This window comes from Drosophila eugracilis, unplaced genomic scaffold (assembly GCF_018153835.1).
Source record: "Drosophila eugracilis isolate 14026-0451.02 unplaced genomic scaffold, ASM1815383v1 contig_2154, whole genome shotgun sequence".
Classification (NCBI taxonomy): domain Eukaryota; kingdom Metazoa; phylum Arthropoda; class Insecta; order Diptera; family Drosophilidae; genus Drosophila; species Drosophila eugracilis.
The window spans coordinates 12,308,836-12,329,934 of NW_024573038.1; the positions used below are offsets into that span (position 1 = coordinate 12,308,836).

The 21,099-nt window shown below is 36.7% G+C and overlaps 1 protein-coding gene across 1 annotated transcript in view; it reads left to right on the forward strand.

Annotated features, from left to right (window-relative positions):
* LOC108105959 (Ig-like and fibronectin type-III domain-containing protein 2) overlaps nucleotides 1-21,099 on the forward strand; it is a 78,038-nt gene that overhangs the window by 27,605 nt on the left and 29,334 nt on the right. The window contains exon 2 of the mRNA XM_017212759.2: nucleotides 3,408-3,497. The gene's annotated coding sequence lies outside the window, so the exon portion shown is untranslated. The remainder of the gene's footprint in view (nucleotides 1-3,407; nucleotides 3,498-21,099) is intronic.

Sequence of the window (21,099 nt, forward strand, 5' to 3'; positions counted from 1 at the left end):
TTGAATTAGTCTCTACTGATTGCTTTCAGCTTTTAGACCAGCTTTTAGTCCCTGCTCCTTTTTCCCCGATCTATCTCTGTCATTTTGGTGCCTTTGAACCAGCTAAACAATGTTCCCTGTCAGCAGAACTCGGTTGTAGTCGTTGTACTTTCACCATATCCTAGTAGTAGTTCCAAACGAGAGGCAGCAGTTTTTGTTAGCCGCCGCTCAAAATAGATTAACATCTTCACGCAGCGGCAATTAAACATGTAGCAGACACATAGATTTTCCTTTAGCACAAAATTCTACTGCTCTCGGTTCGACTAAAAAGTGTTTTTGGAAGTGGGTGAAGAACGAACAATGAATACGCTTTTTTATTGTAGTTTTAGCGGAGAGGAAGGGATATTAATTGGTTTTTTACTTTAGAAATATTAGATTGCTATTTTATGAAATATTTTTTATGATGGTTTTATATTTATTATTATCTTTTTTCTCATATTTAAATAACCAAAAGTTTCTAAATTCATTTTTTTTTATGAAATTTACTATAACCCCCATTTCTAGTTATGATTAATGGACTTCTTTTTGTCAAAGAAATCTCAACTTCTTACTCCACTCAAAAGAAGTCCGTCATCTCCGGGACTTCCTTCGAGGAGAGACCATTTCCGGTATTGCAACTACCCTTAGTGAGGGTATCTAAATACTGACCCCGCATATTGATACACAGACAACGAGAAAGAAGACGACGACGTAAAGTCGACTTAAAGGACAAGAACTCCGCCCCGTGCGGAAGTTGCAGGAAGTGGAGGCAAGGCAAGAAAAAAAAGGCATAAGATGGCAACTTTTTCCCCAGTTCTTATAGTGGCTGGCCTTCCTTTATTTCCGCTTTTCTCATTTTTTTTTTTTTTTTTGTTCATGCCCTACGTTCGGGTTAGTTGTGTTTTGTGGGCGGCGCACATGACTGGAAATTATTTAAGCAGCTGTCAGCTTTGCACCGTCGCGCTTTGGCAGGACCAAAATGAGGAATCGGAGGATATATCTATATGTTACATATACATGCTGCCACTGGTAGTTGAGGGTTAGCAAAAGACAGTCACAAATTGGCAGGCTGCCTTGGTAGTTTGCTCCAGTTGACTTTTTAAGCGCCAAGTGCGCACCCTGAACGCATGAAGATAAAAAGTACGGAAATAATCTCACTCCTTCCATACTGTGTGTGTGTGTGTGTGTGTGAGTATCTGGAGGGGGGAAGGACTTAACAACCCGTATGTCTGCATAAAAGTGAAGTTTAAGGATACGAAATGGGAGGCCAGGATGACTTTTTGCCAAGTTCAAGTTGCGCAACTAACTAATACAAGAGCCAAAAAAAAAAAAGTGTATGGCTCGGAATTCAATCAGCCAAGAGTTCGACGGGTTAATTGAAACTTGGTTGCCTCGCCAGTGCTTACATACTTTAATTGAAATTTGGAGTACTTAAGAAACTCACGAAACTTTCGATCTATGGGTTTCCAGTGGACTTACTATTACTTCGAACATTGTTTTTGCTACGAAGTGTTTTTCGTCTTTTGGATTTCTGTTAAGAAAAGTCCACAATCCGTTGAAGGTTTGGTTAAAAAAATGTTGCATAAATTTGGGTTTTTATTTAATTACATTTATCTACGTTTATATTATATTTTTTAATAATATTTAAGGGTTTTATTTACGTTTTAATTTACATTATATTATTTAACACAATCTTCAAACTTTCGAATCTATCCGATCGTCGTTTTGCTCCGCTTGAGCACGTCTTCACTTCGTCAGATCTTCTTTCCTTCCTTCCTCGTGTCCTCGTTGCTTCTCCTGTCGTTTTCTACTTACATATTTCGCTAAACTTCTCTCCGTCATTTCTACTTCTTTCGTCAGATGGTCACTTGTCGTCGCTGTACTCCGTCTTCTTTTACTTCTTTTGCCAGAAGCTCATTCGTCGTCGCTTTGATCTTTTCCGTCGTCTTTTTACTTCCTTTCGCCAGATGGTCCTTCGTCGTCGCTCTGATCTTCTCCGTCTCCTTTTTACTTCTTTAACAGATTGTCCCTCGTCGTTAGCTTTTATCGATATCTCTTCGATTTGGTATTTTGTTATCTATGGATTTGGTATGTTTTTGGAAGTGTTATTTATTAACCACTCTCACATAAAAATAAAATATGCTATAAATATTGGGTTAGAGAGGGAGAAAAACTAAAGTTTTTAAAACTAGTGGTAAGTTTATGTTAAACTTGTACAAAGCTTTTACAGTATTAAAACCTTAAACGAATACAAGCTGTATTCAAATTTTAAATACTTTTGCTGTCTTTTAACCTTCTTTTGCTTCTTAAAACCCCATAAAATGGTAACATTTTAATTTGCTGAAAAGAAAACTCCCTAACAGTAATAAAGATGGATTCTTTATTGATATCGCTTTCCCACCTGTTCAATTCCATTACTCTGCATTGGTAATTGAAACCTTGTATTTCACCAAGATAAACGCCGATAAACTATTTTGCTAGCTTTTAAGGTAAAGAACATTTAATCAAATAAAAGCAACCCACCCCCTTACCAAAAAAAAAAACTTCGTCTTAAGGACTTACCATATGCATATTGCTAACACGCCACATCGTAGATGCCACAAATAAAATTAATTTGCACAGCCGTTTTTCATTTCGTTTGTCGCTTCAATGTTTAATGTCTGAATGTGTGTGTGTGTATAAGTGGGTGTGTCTGTGTGTGAGCGTTCCTTGCATATTTTAGCAAGATTGCATTCATTCCAAATTCATCGCTCTTATACCCATCCATCCACCTAGCAACCTACCCCCAACCCCAACCCCACCAGCCGCCCATGCCGACACACACCTTTGCGCTTCACCACCTTCCACCTTTGCTGGAAAAGAAGCTACAATCACTTACTACTACTCCACGTGGCCCGTTGGTATCCTGGAACAAGGACGAGTTGAAGCCGTTTTGATGGGGGGGTAGATTTATATGTGCTTAGTTGCCTTTGGAACGTCGTTCACCAGCGAATTTATAACATTTTTAATGCAAATTGGGACATGAAAAGAGTTAATTTCCTTTATGAACAAAGGCAGTCAGTCAACATTTCAAACTCAAGGAGTCTTTTTACTTCTTAGCTGTGCTGGTTAAATTCATCCTTGGCTTGCTTTAGTTGAATTTAATGGTATTTGGTAATGGGAATTGGCCTATTATGGAGATTGCTTAGAATTTTTAAAGGTAAAAATGAGTTTTTAAGGAATAATTACAGCTTAAAAGAGTTTCTTAACTTTTTGGATTAAAGATAAGTTTAAAAACTCTTTTCGTCAAACAAATTTTAGTATTATAAGATATATAATTTTTATTTACTTTCTTTTTAATCAAGTTAATTAAAAACTAATAACCCATTATCATCTATTATATTTTGCAGACTTGCCACGATTGTAACGAATGATTTGTATGAATTTGAAGGCAACCTTGGAGCTGAAAGGATTAAGCAGTCGCATACTTTACGAGCCCAGTAAGTGCCGCAGCAAACTCATTAACATCGAATACCCATCGAGATATAGAACAGTCGATATATCATTTTACGGGGCTCCCATCAAAATAAACAACTTGACCAAAAATTATACCCTTAAGCGGGGCTGCAATAGCTGGCAATTTACCTTGGGGCGTGTGAGGCGGGGACCGTAAATTCCCGGGCAGACTGAAAGGAAGTGGGGAAAAAAAATTTATAGACAAACTTGTGCTATTGCAGTGGTTCGGGTGGGTTTTTCGGTATGGCAGAACTTTTGCTTGAATATAATATTCATAAATTTAATCCAAGCAAACACTTTTCGCGTATTTCGTGAGCTTTATTTTTGCAACTTTTTTTTGGTCGTTTTTGGGCTCAGTTTTTTTTTGTTTTTATTTTGGCTGCCCACGTTTATCACTGAGACGACGTCAAGTATTCCACTTTTGCAACATTTTCCGGGTTCGGTTTGCTTTTACCTCCCTCTGTCTCTCTTGTTCGCTTTTCCTAACTCTCTATATCTGTGTTTTCGTGGCAAAGAAGAAATAAACAAAATAAATAATTCATAATGCAAATAGGCCAAAAACACACAGAGACAGAGCAAGCCGAATGCCAAGGCAATGGGAAAAATAAGAGCCCGTGGCAATATTGCAACCCAGATCCTGGACTCCTCCAAGTAGGAGTCGAGGTATCAGACTCGGGACTTCGGACTCCTTCACTTTGGTCCTCTCATCTACGATCCTGTTGGACGACTCGGCGTCAGGCAATCTGGCCTGTGTACATAAGCACTTTTTCGGCCGAAAGGATTATCAAACGAATCAGGTATTCCGTCCATTGTTGGCATTGCCCAAATGAGGGATCGCCTGGGCACATAAAGCAGTAAAACAATCACGAACAAAAAAAATGTCAATGGGGTCCTCTGGCTCTGGGCACCGCAATAAATTTCAAGGACCTTTTGGTCGAAAATTTGGAAGGTTTGCTTCAGGAATTACCTCCATTAGGATCAATATGTTAAGTTCAGGATTAATTTAGTACTTTTTAAAGAGATTCTTAATGTATTGCCTGTTAATAAGGCTTAGTAGGTGTTAAAAGTAACTGGTTTTATTGGTAATTTAAAAAAGTTATTGTTTTTAAAACTCATTAATATCTAGGGAAGAAAATTTAACTAATTACTGATAAAGTTAGCTAGATTAAAGAAGAAAATCGCGTTGCACCTCATTTTCCTTTTGCAAATTACATCCCCTTGCTATCTAAGGCTATTAGTGCTCCACCCCTATTTAACGTTTAAGCCCCCCTAACCGAAAACAATGCCAAGTTCGATGAACCGTTTCTCGCTGTGCACTCTCATTCCGGTTGAACTTATGGCCCGTGTAGCTAAGCCACGGTTAAGGGTTTTACGGCTTTAAATAGTCAACCAAGGCTAAGCAGGGGCCGCAACATCAACAACGGAGAGGTGAAATCCGGATAGGGAAAAGGCCAACACCGCATATATTAAATAAAAAATGCAAAATCGTTAGGGCCTTCTAAGGGTGATGAGGGTGACTCTCTCGGCCAAAAGCGTGTGCAACTGAAATAATCAAAAAAAAAAAAAAAAAAAAAAAAAAAAACCTAAAAAACAGAAAGGGAAAAAGTAGGTGGAAAAGCTAGAAGAAGAAGAAGAAGCAGAAGAAGCGTTACCAGTAGCACAAAATAAGAAGAAGCGGCAAGCGTAATCGCCAGCAACACACACACACACACACACCCACTCACACACTCACTCAACATGGTAAAAAATGCAACAAAATCGGATTAAAAAGTGCTCACGGGTTGAGCAACCGAGCAAAAGACCAAAGCCAAAGCCAAAAGCGGCTGCCAGAACCCTAAAAAACAGAAGTAAAAACAAAAAAAAATATATAGACAAGAAAGAGCCATAAAGTCAAGTGTTGCAACTAAAAGATACTTGGTAGTTGATATCCTGTTGGGGAAATACGGAAAACTAACTCATAACTTCAAGTAAATAATCCGATTTGTATTTGGCAAGAATGTTGACTATACCACAAGGTTAGCTTTCAAAGTTTGGTAACTTTTAGTAACAGATTTCCCGTCAAATTCTAATATCTAACTAACTCTTAAAGATCTAACTCTTAGGCCCTAAGCATTCTAATGATAACCCACTTTTTTACATAAATTTCCGCATCTGCAATATGCCCGTTTAATCTTGCATTACCGGGTATTATAAATCCCCAACCCCTTAACCTTTTGCCATCCAACCAGCAAAAGAGATACAAATTGCAGTAAGACGGTTTTTTTTATAGTTCAACGATGGATTTACGATGTTGCACGACTTTGAACTACATTTGTTGGGGGGGCAGTTGGGGGGTTTTGGGCTTAAAACGCCACCAAATCCCCGCGGACTGCTTAAGTTTGTTGGTGTTGGGTTAGTGGGTTGTTCTAGGGGTTAGAGGTAAGGGTTCATCTACGGACGGGTGCTGAATAAAACTATCTTTCCATCTATCCAGCCAGCTAGTTTGTTAACAGCTAACCAGTCGGGTGTGTTGTTCCACCGGGTGTAACTGTACTTGCCTGCCCGTTCGACCGTTACGGCTCGTAAAAGTTGCAACTTTTTCCTTAGCTGTACCACCCAACCCACCCAGCCCATCCAAACACTCGATGAACTACAAGTAGATGCAAAAAGGCTGAGGCCAGGCGGTAGTAGTAAGGAGCACATAATACGGCCGTAAACTGGGAATGCTACGTCCGTTGCAAGTTGCAACAAAATTGCAGCCATGTTCTAAGCCGGTTTACGGTCGCACCCATTGGGGGTAAATATTTGTTAGAAGGGGTGACGGGAGAAGTTGAGAGGGCGTCTCTGCACGCCTCTGAAGGAAATTACGGATTCAAATTAGCGGCACTCAATCTCAATCTGGGTAGAGGTTCGGCCCGCCCACTCAACCGCCAGCTAATGCGTTTTATGATCCCCACTTTATAGAGCCAACCCGGCACTTAAGAAAATCAATTTCGGAATATATCCTTAAATAGTTTCTTCAATTCTTGAAATGCGTTAAAAATTGTATCAATTAATGTTTAAATATTTTCAATTTTAAGTTGATTATAAAAAGTAGTATCTAAGTATCTATAAAGTACATATTTTCTATAAGGTAGGAATCTAATATCCTACCTTAAGGGATAACCCTTTGATTTTACAACTTTTTCCCACAGTGCATCCTCTTTATATCCCACCCAGCCATCGATCCTTTTTGGCCCACTTTTATGCAATTTAATCAACTTATCGCGTAAAATGCACAAAACGTTTTTCTTTTAGTTCGCCAACAAGTGCAGCGGCGAAAATAAAACAAAAAACAAAAAAAAAAAAGGAAAATATAACCCCCACCAAAGTAATCAATGATTTTTCAGTTTGTGCATTAAAATGCAAAGCCCTGAAAACCCCATGGCAAAAACCCAAACCGTTTCAGCCACATTTTACTCATTGGCTCTGTTGCTTATTTAGGGCTAATTAAGTTTCATTTAATGGCTGCCATTGGGAGTCGTCCGATGAAGAGGTCCCGAGGTCAGAGGGTGGCTCTGCTCTTGGTACTTTACAGTTTACCAGTTAGTTGTTGTTGTTGTTGATGATGGCTTCCTATAAAAAAAAAAACTAAATAAAAAACAAGAAAATAGAAAATATCCGCGTGCCGCTTTTTAACTTTTTCCAGAGTTGGCAATTGAAAGTTTCTTGCGGCTGTGGAAAAGGGGGGGAGGATTTTGAATTTGTAGAGAGTGGAGTGGGTTAAGTTGGAATCTAACCCCAACCCCTTCTCCCTTTATGCAATTTAGGGATTTTAACCGAACTATGGCTAACTTTTGTTTCAATGATCCGACTTTTATTTAGACAGAGTTTTGTTTTCCATCTCTCTGGCTGAGTTTTTTTATCGTTTAATCTGGGCATCGCTTTCAGCTCTGAATTGGTGATTAGCGATATCATTTTTTTTTGGAATTTGAATGGAAAGTAACTTTATTTGGCAAGCACTTAAATGGTTTTTAGCTACTAATGCAAAAAATGAACATCAAAATGTTAGTACTTAGCCTTATTAGTGGCTAAATCTTCAGACATAAAAATGCCCTTTAATTAGGTATAAAACCCTCATGTAAGCCACCACAGTACATATACAAATCAAAATCAAATAAAAGTAAAACAAAATAAAAAATAAATTTGTTAATTAAATAAATTGGCTGACCACAAGTCCAACCTTGTTGTTTCCTCTTTGGATGTCATTAGTTCTGTGGCTTTGATTCCATAGAACGAGATTAACGAAAATAGCTGGCAATTTTTCGATGGGGCCCATTTAATGTCTGTCTTCAGTACAAGACTAATGATGACCTTCTAGGGTCAGATCGTACCACACTGTTTTAGTAATTATGGGTATCTAATAATGGCTAACTCAGCAGACTAACAGAGACTAAGTCAAGTTTTCCCTTCGTGATTTGAATCATTCATGACTGCATGACGAAGATCCAGTGTATAAACTTGGGCGAGTTTAATGATTTATAATTGACAGAAAAACACTTTGTTCAGTTCGTCTCTCTGATTGAAACGAATCGAGGCACTTGTAATGCCAACAACAAGCTGCCTTCCAATATCGAAACCAGCCAACCAGTCGGCTGGTCATTATTCATAGTCCCCATAGTCGGGGCATAGCAGAGGCTAATATATAGATTTGTATATTATGAGCCAGGTAAACCGGTTCGTGTAAGGCATTTCTTTCAAGTGCACATATACTGTAGGTTCTCACTCACCCTTTACTGCGCCAAACCAAATCAAATCCACAAACGGACGAAACAAGTTTTCAAACAAACTGGCTCGGCTGGCCATTTGAATATTTATGAATTCTAGTGTAAAAAAAAAAGATATATAAAAAAATAAGAAAATAAAAAAAAGTTCTTAGTGAAACGAAGATTTTGATACACTTTTTAATAAAATATTTTTAAAAATTATATAATAAGTAAAAGTTAAGTTAACTTAAAACGGAAAAGGAAAGGGAAAACCATTCTCAGAGAGACTTAAAACTTATTAAAATATTTTTAAAAATTATATATTAACTAAAATTTAAGTTTACTAAAAAGGGAAAAGGAAAGGGAAAACCTTTCTCAGAGAGACTTCAAACGGAAGCTTTGGAAAGTTTAATTTAAAAGTTTAAGATTTTCTTTCTTTAATAAAAAGAGCATTTAGACATTAACTTCTAAACTTTTCTGTTAAGAAAAATCTTTTAAATTTAAAAAAAAGAAACAGTTTTTATTCCTAAACTGCAAGACTAGTTTTTAATCAAAGTTACACATTTATATACCCATTACTTTGATAAGCGGCTCCATAAAAATACAAACTTTATAGCTTCTGCCATTGCAAGTGTATAGAAAAAAAGGAGTTCTTTATGCTAAGTCAAACTAAAAAAAAACAAAAATCAACAGCTGTAAGTCGTGTACCTCTTTATTGGTTTTTTTTGTGGTTTTTATTTGACTTTTTCATTCACACCTTCGATGGGTAAGGAAACCATAAGTAATGTAGGTACTTAAAAATGCTAACAATAAATGCCTGGCAAATACCGCGGGACAATTAACCGAGACAAAGTACTTTGAAAACAGTTACAAGGTCAAGGCGACCCCAAAGCCAGCCAGTCACCGCACCAAACCATTTGGCAAATTCAACAACAACAGCAACAACAATCGAATAAAAGCTGAAACAGCTGTTTCATCCATTTGGACGCGGTACGCCTGCGCACAATTTATGCAAATTTTCTATGAAAAAAAAAAACAAAAAACTGTGCGAAATTACAGACAGAAAACTTGAACAAAAGACAAACTGCAACAGCTGACTAACTAAGAATTTATGTTTGAGAGGAGACAAACTTCTATAATTTTAATGCAAATTTCAGTGATTATGGGCAGAAGTCATTTAAGTGCTTGCAAAGGAAGGCAACTGAAACGAAATGAAAGAAAGAATATATGGTTTAGTAATTAAAATGATTTTTCTAATCTGAAAAGCAATCTAAGGCCTTAAAAATAAATCGCAATTTTCCATTCCACACATTCCGGCAGAAAACTAATTATAAAATCCCTCAACATAAAATGATAGAATTTCTCGATAAATATAATTCAATTAGCAAATGTCTACAATCTGTGCTAAATCAAACACTGACTGACTGAACGACATAACAAAATGTATTCAATGACAAACTAATTGAATCTTTGTGTCCAAGACAAAGTGAAACATTTTGGCAACATTGTGGGCAAGGTGAAAATGTTGTTATTTTACACTTGAATTACAAATGCTAGTAGCAACATGTGTATCTGTCCAAGTGCAGGCAACAGACAACAGTGCGTATTAGTAATTTATATGCTTTACTTCACACAAAGTCTGCTTTGGTATGGTATGTACAAGTATATATATATATATATCTAGTATATGTTTGAAATTATCAGAGACAGAGAATGAACATCTGGTCTGGGTCTCGTCTCTGCCTGCCTGCTAAATTATTTGAACTCAGTCGGGAATTATTTAAATTGTTCATCTTTAATGCTGTTAATAGTCTGCAATCAAGCGGTTATTTGTTGTTCTTCTGGCTGTTGTCCTGGCATGAATTTCCCTTCAACACACCCGAAAACCCCCTTATGCATATTAATGCAATTTATGAGGGCGAAGGCAAGACAGAGGGTTGCGTTGGTTCATTTCCCTAAGCCAAGAATTCCTGGTCCACCGACATCTTTGGTTGTCCTGAGGAACTGATGTTCTTTGGCCTGGCTGTCCTCGGTGTATACCTTGATAATTCTGCATTCATAATGCTGTCAAATGCATTCAGTGTTGTTTTTGGCTTTCACATAATTTAGTTAACAGACGTGAAAGCGGTCAGGTGAATGGCCGATAAGTGACAGGATTTGTTAGCCAAAGGCATAGCTGTGGGAATTAGTTTTGAACGATTGAACGATGATTGAAGTGAGAGGGTTTTTTCTTAGTAAAATGATTAAGTAAATTGATTGTTGAGTTTTGTTAGCAAAAAACTTCAAAATTTTGTAAAATATTTTTATAGATTTTTTGTATTTATTTTCTACTTTTCTTAACAAACATTTTGCTTCTTAAGTTTATCCATTTAAGCTCAGGGAATTTAACAATTTGCAAATTTTCTCCCACAAATTACCAAAACAATTTCCTATTTTCCTATTGAACTTTTGCTTAGCTATTTAGACAGTAATTTTGTGCAGAAACATTTGTTAGAAACTTGCACAAATTTAATTGCAATTTCGTTACTTGAGATTTGTGATTTCCCTTCTTTGTATTCAGGCAACTGTTGACGTCTATTGGACAGTAAAAATAAGATAAATAAAACCGGTTTTAAATACGTTTTTAGCCAAAATACAAGCTGTCTATTTGGACGGATTAACAGATATATATGTTACTTATTTATTTCTTTCTGTTAATTAAGTAAAAAGAATTAGTCTTGCGATTATTGAAGTAACACATCTAAAAGTTTATTTTTATTACTAATCAATTATGGTGTCTATGGCCAATACTCATTGATTTGATGTTATTGAATCTAACGTCTTAGTCGCAACCCTTTTTGGCAATATCATAAATTTAGAAAGATATCTGCAGTAACCATGTCTCAGGCTCAAATAAAAGGGGTTAACAAAATGTCTGCGTGTAATAAACATTTATGGCTGCTAATATTGAGTACGTTGAACCGGCGGAATGAGATAGTGGCTCCTTTCTGAAAAGGGGCAAGTTCAAGACACATAAATTACATTTGATTATCAAAAACAGTTACCAAAACTACTTACAGCCATTCTCATACTTTCTGGCATAACTTTCAGCCTGGCCCACAACAACAACAAGGGGCCAAAAAAAAAAAAAGTAAAATAGATGAGAATACAAAAGACGCCCACAAAACTATGTCAGTCAGTATCTCGGCTTTTTCCCCGCCCCTTCGCCTCCCTCTCTCATTTTCCTACCCCTTCCCATGTTGTCGGTTCGATGTCAAGTTGCCTTGTCAACGGCAAAGTTTTCCCCACATGTCGGGTTGGCTGGCGATTTTCTTGGGGTTTTCCTCCGTCGGGTTAGTGAAGTGTGGCGTCTGCATAATACGTATTTAGGTTTCAGGCGGACGGGTATAAATTTCACTTTGTATTTCGCTGGGCCCATATTTATTTCAACCCCCTCCATCCTATTGCCTGATTTTGCGGATTTTGTATGCGAGTATTTTCAATTATATACACACATTTGTACCCCACACACACACACACACATCCACGCATGCATAAACAAAGTAACAACAAAGTCGACAGGTTGAAACAGAGCGCAAAAAGCCAAATCGGAAGGCGAAAGAGGCGGCGGCGGCGACGGCTGCCGCCTGGCAGACAAAAGTTAACAAAACACAAAACCAATTTAACTTCTTGATTTTTGGTTCATTTTCATAAATAAGTGAAAAAGCGGCAGTGGCAGCAGCCGGAGCTGGAGCTGGAGAGCATACGGATATATCCTTCGAAAAGGGCCCATTCCAAGCTAACCTTAATGCTTTTGCACGCTCTTACGCCTTGACACAGGAAAATCCCCGATACCTCCCCCAACCCACAAAATCCCAACCCAAAATCCACCAACCCAATCGTCCTTTGGGTGCACAGGAAGAAAATAATCATCAAAAAGCATATTTTGTCTTGTTTAGTATTTAATGGGTTAAAATATTATTTATATTTTCTGAACATATTTACTTTTTTTTACTTAATTTCTTAATCTTAATTTAATCTTGGTTCATCTGTTATCGGAGTCATATCGATTCTTAGGGTGACCATGTAATAAGCCTACTACAGTATTTTAATCTATTACCATTTTCTTATTGGATTGCATATCCTTATCTTAGCTAAACCACTGTTAATCGGTTATCGGAACCAAATCGATACTTAAGGTGACCATTTAGTCTGCCTACGACAGTATTTTATTTTTTTTAACATTTTCGTACTAGATTTTATAAGTTTTCCGTTTTATTCTCATTGCAAGTGCACAAATCTTTCTTAAAGTAAGCTTAATTTTTCTCAGTGCAACTTTTCCAAGCATCATCAGCTGCTTTTTGTGTGCTCATTACGGCAACTTGACATTAATAGGCAGCAAACAGCAACACAAACAGCCAGCCATACAGATAGTATATACATATATATATACATATATATACATTACATGTATGTTTTTGCACACACCCGCAAATACAGTGAACAAATAAGCCCTGCTGGGCTTTCCTTTCCATTGAAAATAATTAAATTTTCAATTATAATCAGGAGTAAATGCGGGAATTTTCTTTATCTTTTTCTGTGGCCTTTTTCCCCTGGCTTTGTTTTTCGTGTTGGTTCGTGCTGGGATTGAAATGAATGGTTTTACATCTACATAGTAGGTTCATATGGTATACGAGGTGTGTTCAAAAAGTAAGGTGACTCTTCAAATTTCGCGAATTTCAAATTTTTCGATTATCGATTTTTTTGTTTTGTTATATTGGTACACTCTTCCCTAACATCTGTACCAAGTTTCAATGGAACATCCTCTTTTGTTTGGTTGTGAGAGGCGTAAAGTTACAAGTTATTTTGCGAGCTCGGCGATTTTTTGCTATCGAAAAATATGGATCAAAGGATTTGGATTTTTTGGCCAAAAACAACACCACAATAATGCCTCAGCCACCATATTCACCGGATTTGGCCCCATGTGACTTTTTCTTGTTCCCAAAACTGAAGATAATCGAAAAATTTGAAAAATTTGAAATTTGAAAAGTCACCTTACTTTTTGAACACACCTCGTATAACTTCTAAAAGGTTTCGATAATCGAAAAATTTGAAATTCGCGAAATTTGAAGAGTCACCTTACTTTTTGAACACACCTCGTATATTAACGATGTCGATATGTGCTATATGCTGGAAGACCATTAACTTTAATTATCCTTTTAACATTATGAACCATTAAGTTTTAGTAGAAGGAAGTTCTTATGGTGATATTCAAGGAGAATGTAATAATATTTATGTTTGTATTTATATTATAATATATTATTATTTATTATTATAATATTTAAATTAAAAGTTATATAAACGTAGCAAAAGTTTGACCAAGTTATAATTCGGAATATTTAAATTTTTAAATCATATTTTTATTACTCATTTCCGATTAATATCAACCTGATTTTGATCCAAAGTAAACTGTTTAACTTAACATAAAAAATTAGCATAATTTTTTTGACATATTTACTCTGTTTATTTGGACTATAATACCTACCTATTTGCTATACTTTTTCTAACCAAATGTGCAACACACAAAAAATATATAATTTTCGTTTGGTTTTCGTTTCAGTTGGCATAAAGTTGAAACTTTTTGCTAAACCGATTTCCATTTGTAAACAAAAATCTTTGTCCATGTCTATGCTATGAAATATTATTTGCATTTTGTGCGCTTCTCTATTCGTACAAAGTTTCCTGCCGATTCAGCATATTTTCCCCAACATAGAGTGCAAAATTTAATTTTCTATTAATTATTATTCGCACTTTTATGTGTATGTGGGTGGGAGGGGGGTGTGGACGGTCGGGCAGTCTGGATTGAGTCCTTTTGCTCCGGTTGGCCAAAGTGGTCAAAGTTTTATTGGCTTCTCTTTTGGTTTTTGTTTAATTGCAAAATACCAGCCCAAGCCCAGACCATTGCCAGGCTATGTGCTATGTGGACCAACTTTAACTGCAAGACCAGTGACCAAACCAACGTCATCTGCTTGGTTTGCCTTGGACCTGCTGGTCCAAGACAAGGTCCAAGTTGTTTATGGCCCAGGTTGAGTGAGGCAAAAGTTTTCTTATTTACCTGTTGGAGCAGACAATACTTTATGGCCTGATGATGATTATAAACCTGCTCCCCGGACCTTGGATTTATGAGTTCTCTTTGAGCATCGGTGAGTGGGAGTTGATCCAGATTGGAAGCGTGGCAAGTTGATTGTGGCAGGTGCTTCTGCTAAATATCCTACTTTATGGGGATTGAGGAAATTGGTTTAGTTTTCTGTTTAGTTTGATGCGGTCTTGAGAATATGTTTGTGGTTTTAAGGTGGGCTAGTTAGAAAGTGTTTATATAAAGACAAAGAAAGTAGGGGAAAAACTTATATTTTTAATAAGGAAAATTTTCCTAAAATTTGATTATAATTCATAGTTATTATTATGTTATGCCACCAATTAATTCCTATATCACCGACTTAATTTATGTCTTGTTTAGTTGGAATCGTATAGAATTATTCCTCTGATTGAACTCCGTAAATTATTATTTTCCCTCGAGGAGCCATTAATCGTTGAACGAGGGAAAAGCTTAATACGCCCCAAGTAAATACTGTCTATCTAGAGAAGAATGATTTGCCATCGATTATGTCTAAGCCCCAAAATGTCCGAATGGCTTATCAGTAAATATACCCCACAAATAACAGAATGGTGGGTGGGAAAAATTGAACACATATACAAGGATGGTGGAAAACAATCGAAAAGCATTTCGTCAACGTTCATTTGCGATAAGTACTTGTTCTAAGGGCTAAGTTTCTAGGGCCATGTCCGAAACTATCAATATCGCAATATCATTTAGCGCTAATCCTCGATACAATTTGGCCATGTTAATGCCCCAAACGACAGCTGACCCGAAAGACTATTTCAACACTTTCAATCAAACGGGGGCGGGCCAAAAAGGTTTCCCATTCATTTTCATTTTAAGACATCAGCCAGACATCAGCTGCTTTACCCTTCGGAACTTTTCTTCCTCTGGCTTCATCTCTTGCCAAATTGTTCGTTGTTCGTTTGGTTTTGTTGGCTTAAAGCTGCTTTTCAAGTGGCTTTCTGTCAAGGGTGGGGGAGATGACTCTTACAAACCCGTCGCCCCTTTATCACTTTTGGCCTTCGGTTTTGGCTGGCCGTTTTCAAGATATTCGCTTATAACTTGGAAAATTACAAAAATTTTTGCGTATTTGCTTCGGTTGTTGGTTGTTGGCTGCTTTGACTCGGTGTCTGTGGTACACATGCTCTTGTCTCTAAATCTGTGTTGTTGTTGTTGTTGTTGTTGTTGGGCCAACAAAAGCCAGCGGGAAAATCAAATAAGCAACAGCCAAAACATCTTTTCACCAGACTCCGAAAGAATAAAACTTGCTGCAGAAGAAGGCTAAAGAAGCATGCAGCCCAGCCATCAAAAGCCGGAAACTAAAATTTTGTGGCAGAAGTTAAGGCAACGCGCACAACTTGTCGATTGTGCGTTGCTTTTGCCGGTTTCCATGCACTGTAAATAAATATTTGGAAAAAGTAATAAATAAAGTTAGCTATTTTTATGAATTTATATTAAAAAAAAAGTATTTAATAGTTTATTTTTAATCATAATGAGAATTTAATCATTGAGAACATGAAAGTTTTGTAAAATAAGGCACTTAGATATAGTCAAGTAATATGAGGCATGACTGATATTTAATGGGCATAAAATTAGTCTTATTTTTCTGTGTAAGATTTTCTGCTTTTCGGCTTTCTTGGTGGCGGCATCACCGAAACTTTGTTTTTCCTTTTTTATAGAGTTTTTCTTTTGGTTTTTTTTCTTGATTTATTTTTGCTGGCAAAAATCGTGCCAACAACTGATTTGACTGAGGACTTTTACCGCACTCGCTGAGGCGGTGAGTGGAAATTCGAGGGAGATCCGAAAATGGGTGGGTGTCGGTTCTGATTTGGTGGGTGTTAGGTGGCAACCAAGGCTGTTTCTTATTTAGTTCTTTGCAGCCACTTTGGCACTGAGCAAATTTTCATTGTATCGGAATTTTCATTGAAGGAAATGTGTTATGTTAGTGCCAATGTTGCAGTTTGCTATTCAAACTTTTGACAGTTGGGAAATTTTTGATGCAGTTGCAGTTTTTACTTGACGTGACGTGAGCCATTACGAATGCTCGTCAAATAAATGAACTTTGTTTATGTCATATTTAAAGGCAATAAAATGAAATCAAAACAATGCTTGGAGTAACTTATCAAGTTTACTAATCAAACTTGATTGCATGCTTTTGACAATTTGAAACTATGAAGGGCTGACTACAAGTTTGAAGCTTTAAATTGGAAATGGAGTAATGAATTTGCTTTTAAAGTTGATTTCTGTGAACATATTTCTATAAAGAAAGAATTTTTCAATATTTATTCATCTAACTAAACTAATCAACTTACTCTGCCTTTTTCTCCGTGTTATTTCGACTCCATTTTCTGTGCATATTGAAGTCATCTATCCAGACACCAACTCCAAGACAGCGGGAATGGTTGATGGGAAATGCTTGGCACTCAACTCAACTACTTTATTTGTGCTTTTGTATCTGGTCGCGTTATTATTTAACTTGTGAATGCTCTCAATGATGTGTTTTTCTCTGCGTATTTTATGCTGATTTTGCCACAACTCTTGGGGCCATTCCATTCATTGTGTGTGTGTGTGTTTGGATTTGCACATTTTCAGATTTCCAGATTTGCAGAAGGCAGAAGACACTAGGAAACCACCATAATATCAAGGGTAGCACTCGTCGAAAAGACGGCATCTGGTCGAATGGCATGGCGTACTTTTAACTTTCGTTTGGCCATTTGGCGAGAGCATGTTTTTCTTTTCCATTTGTTGACGGTCCGAACAGAACTTTGTGCGCCGCAAAAGTTTGTTTATAAATCAACTTTTTTGTTGCTCCACAGCGGCGTTGGGGGGTAGAGATTTTTCTTTGACTCTGTCTTCTTGGCTGTTTGGCTGCTTGGCTCCCTTCGTGCTTTCCCCCACCTAACTATCCCCATTCAACCATCCATCCATCTCCCAGTTGGATAGTTTGCATACAACGCTGCGTATGCGCAACGTCAGCAAGTCCAGCAGAATGCACTCGGCATTTTGGGAATTTCTATGCAAAATGTACATTCATTTTCGGTGCAAATTATTGAGTAAACAGATTGCACCTCAGCACCTAAGTGGGTGAGAGCTCGTTTACGGAAATTTTCGCGCATTTACTGGGACTAAGCAGGAAAATCCTTCGTCCTTTAGTAAACCATTTTGCTCCTCGCCCTTTTCCACTATAAGCAACAGTTTTCCTGTAGTCTGTGTTTGTCTGGTGCATTGTTTTCCGTTTTTAGTTTTCAGTTTAGAGTTTTGTGGAAAAGTTCTTGTTCAAGGCGATTATGATCTTTGCTTAATGTAGTGGAGTCTCCAAAGTGGTTTATCCTCTTAAAATGTCCTTGCGCTGTGAATGAATGAATGAATGGCCCCGACCGACCGACCGACCGCATTCAGCATTTGGCAACATTTTCTTTTGGAATTAAAATCTAATTTAATCCCTCAATCCTGTCTGTATAAATAAACCATTAGTTTGCCACTTTGACTGATGGCCTGTCCCTCCGGTTTCGTGATTAAACCCCAAACCAAAAAAACCAAAAAAATAAAACGAAAAAAAAGAGACAGAAATGAAACAAAATAAAACCCTTTTCTCATTAAAAATCGACGAGCAACGAAATGTTTTGGCAAACAGAAACAGTAAAACGTGTTAAAACCAAATGCTATTGGCTTTGCCCGTCGTCCAACGAGTCTGACAACGCTGACAACTGACTGAAGATTGCCCTGGAGCCGAATGGGTTTTCACTTCGGTTCAACTCAGTTCAGTTTTCAGTTTTGAAACGGAATGGTATATCTGTTAACTTCCTGCATTTCCAACTGGCCAACTTGACGTATCATGATTAATTATTTGCAGAGTTGAAGTGTTTTTGAATCAACAATTTCGATAGGCTGGGCTGACATTCGAATATACTTTACGGGGTCTATAAGTTGCGTGTAAATGTGTTTCGATATGGCTGTCAAGAGCTGAGGTATAGATAAGCTTAAATTAATAAATTATAAATGACTTGAATGGTGAAGTGGGAAAGGGTTTTATGGTAGATATCTTATAACTTTGCTAAGAAGAAGTTGCTACTTTAAGGAGTTTATCTAGAACGAATGGCAGATAGACTTAAAAAGTTTAAAAATATATGGTTAGCATGCTTAATAAGATAGATTTTGGTTGTGTTTTATATGTTTTTTTTATATAATTTTTGATAACTAAAATCAACAGGTTTTCAAAAGTAAGTTTTCTGATCGTTCAACTTTAACAAATTGCTTAAAACTGCCTTGAAAATTAAATCAGTTTCTACTTATAACTTCGAATTATCATGAAATCAATATATAAGTCCCACCTTAGAGCTCTTTTTAATTGTAAAACAAATTTCAATTCATTAAAAATCCTTTCAGAACTTTTAACTAACAGACTTTAAGAACTTTCCATGTCTTATTAACTCAAAAAAAAATCAACTTATTTTCCTAGACTTTATGAAGTCTGTCAAGTTTATAGCACAATTCTTTGCTAGCGCATACAGACGTCGCCGTCGCCTTTTCGTTTTAATTAAAAACATTTTTTTTTATGGCCCAAACTTAATGCTCAACAACTTGTATTTACATTTTTCATTCTGTTGTTGTCCACCTTTTGTATATTTTTCCTGTTGCTGCCGCTGTCGCTGTCGCTGTTACTGTTGTTGTTTCGCTCACTCATGTATTTATTTGTTAATTTTCTGAAATGGCTTTTTGCAACTGATTTCAGGCAAGATGCCTCATTTTGTTTTATGTCCATTCTGCTATATATATATATATATATATATATTGTTTTTTTTTTTATATTTTTGCCCTTGCCTGTTAAATTGTAGGCACAATTGTTGCTGACAGAAAATTAATTGCATTTAATCAGTACGAGCCAAGTTCAGGGTGGACCAGCGACAGAGCCATCGTTAATGGGTTTTTGATTAATAGCGCAGACGGTCGGACAATGGACTTTGATTTGCATTTTACAAATTTAATTAATAACCCAAGAATAGGCCCACAGAGGTCGCAGATAAATCCAGAAAATATATTTTATATTTCTAAATAAAAACTTTAATTGAAAATCAGTTTTGTTTATTTAAGAGCATTACACAGTCGACTATATTTTTGTTAGTCCTTAAACTATAAGCTATTAAAATGATTTTAATTAATTTGATTAAGGCTTGCATATGGCTTATGTAAAGAAATATAAAATATTTTTTATCACCCACCTCTCTGTTTAATATTTGTTTATTAAACAATTGTTACGTGTCAGCAGCGGGCACAGTGAAAACAGCTGCAGGGATTACATTATTAAAGCATTTTACATATTTATTATTAAAAAAATAAAAACAACAAAGAGCTGAGTAAACATTGAGCGATGGCAAAGTGAACAAAAGTGATGTTCGCCATTGGATTGACAATGAATTAAATGTTTTCTCGGGCCTTTTAATTGCCTGGGCAAATGGAACTTATAAAATATGTATAAGTTTTGCTTGTATATAAACAATGCATGAATAACTTTATTAAATTGAAATAGTTAAAGCGGGGTGTATCAAGTTTGGAATCTAAAGAGATGTCAACTTGGATTTTAACTCGTGATTTATAATGGCATTCAATAGGGAGAACGAAAGGGATAATCCCCAGTGTCTGAGACATCAAAGGCGTCAGAGAGCATAAAAGTCGATCAACGAATTTCCCGCTGTTATCGGCAAAATCATGGCCAAAACGTGGAAAACTTTTCCAACAAAAACAAACACCCAACACAACAAAAACCTGAGAACACACAACACGGAAACGAGTGGTGGGTGGGTGTTTGTTTTTGTTGTATATGGAAAAAAAAGGGGGGCGTAGAAGGTGACGATCCGTTGACTGGATACCCATGCCATAGTTTCACAGTTAGCAAAATCATCGATAGATGACGCGTTGGCGGATGCTTGCTTGGACTTGATAGATTGGCAACAGGAAAAGCTAAAAATGAGACGAAAAAAAAAAAAGATCCCGATGGCTGAAGGGGGACGAGTAGATGAAGCGAAGCCCGTTATTTCACAGTTGCCAGCGCAAAATGCAGTTGACAGCCACCCTGCGGACGTGAAAACGACGACAGAGCATCACAAAAAAAAAAAAAATAATAAAAAAAAAATCAATTCAAAAGAATCGACTATAAAACACCCACTACGTTTGCACTTACTTTAATATCATCTTCTTAATTTAATTGCAACGTGAACGTGACTTCAACCAATCAAATGATTTTAATGAGAGTTGCAGCTAATAGGAAAAGCGGTGATTGGGGTTACTCATATTTCAATGGCATTGCAAAGATTATCTTTCATGAGAAGATCTCTATAACTATGTAAATATTAAAATGTGCGATTTTTTCTATGTATGATTAAAATCTGCGGAATTTTCTATGTATGATAGCTTAATAACATAAATTTAAGTCTTTTTATCTTTATATTGCCGTATAAATGTTAATCAAATATACTTTTAATCCCCTGAGGGAATCATCTGACAAAGTATTTTAACAGATATGTTTGTACATACATCATATTCACATCCTCCTCCCGTTCGACTTCAACATACCCTTGAAAGCCACAAGTGTTGTTTCCAATAAGAAGGAAAACATTGAGCGGATGCTCGTTGGCTGAGGAAATGAGAAACTCATTCGTTTGGCAGCGGCGCTAGTGGCATCCCACCTACGCACACACACACACAGTCACCTTCGAAAAATCGTTG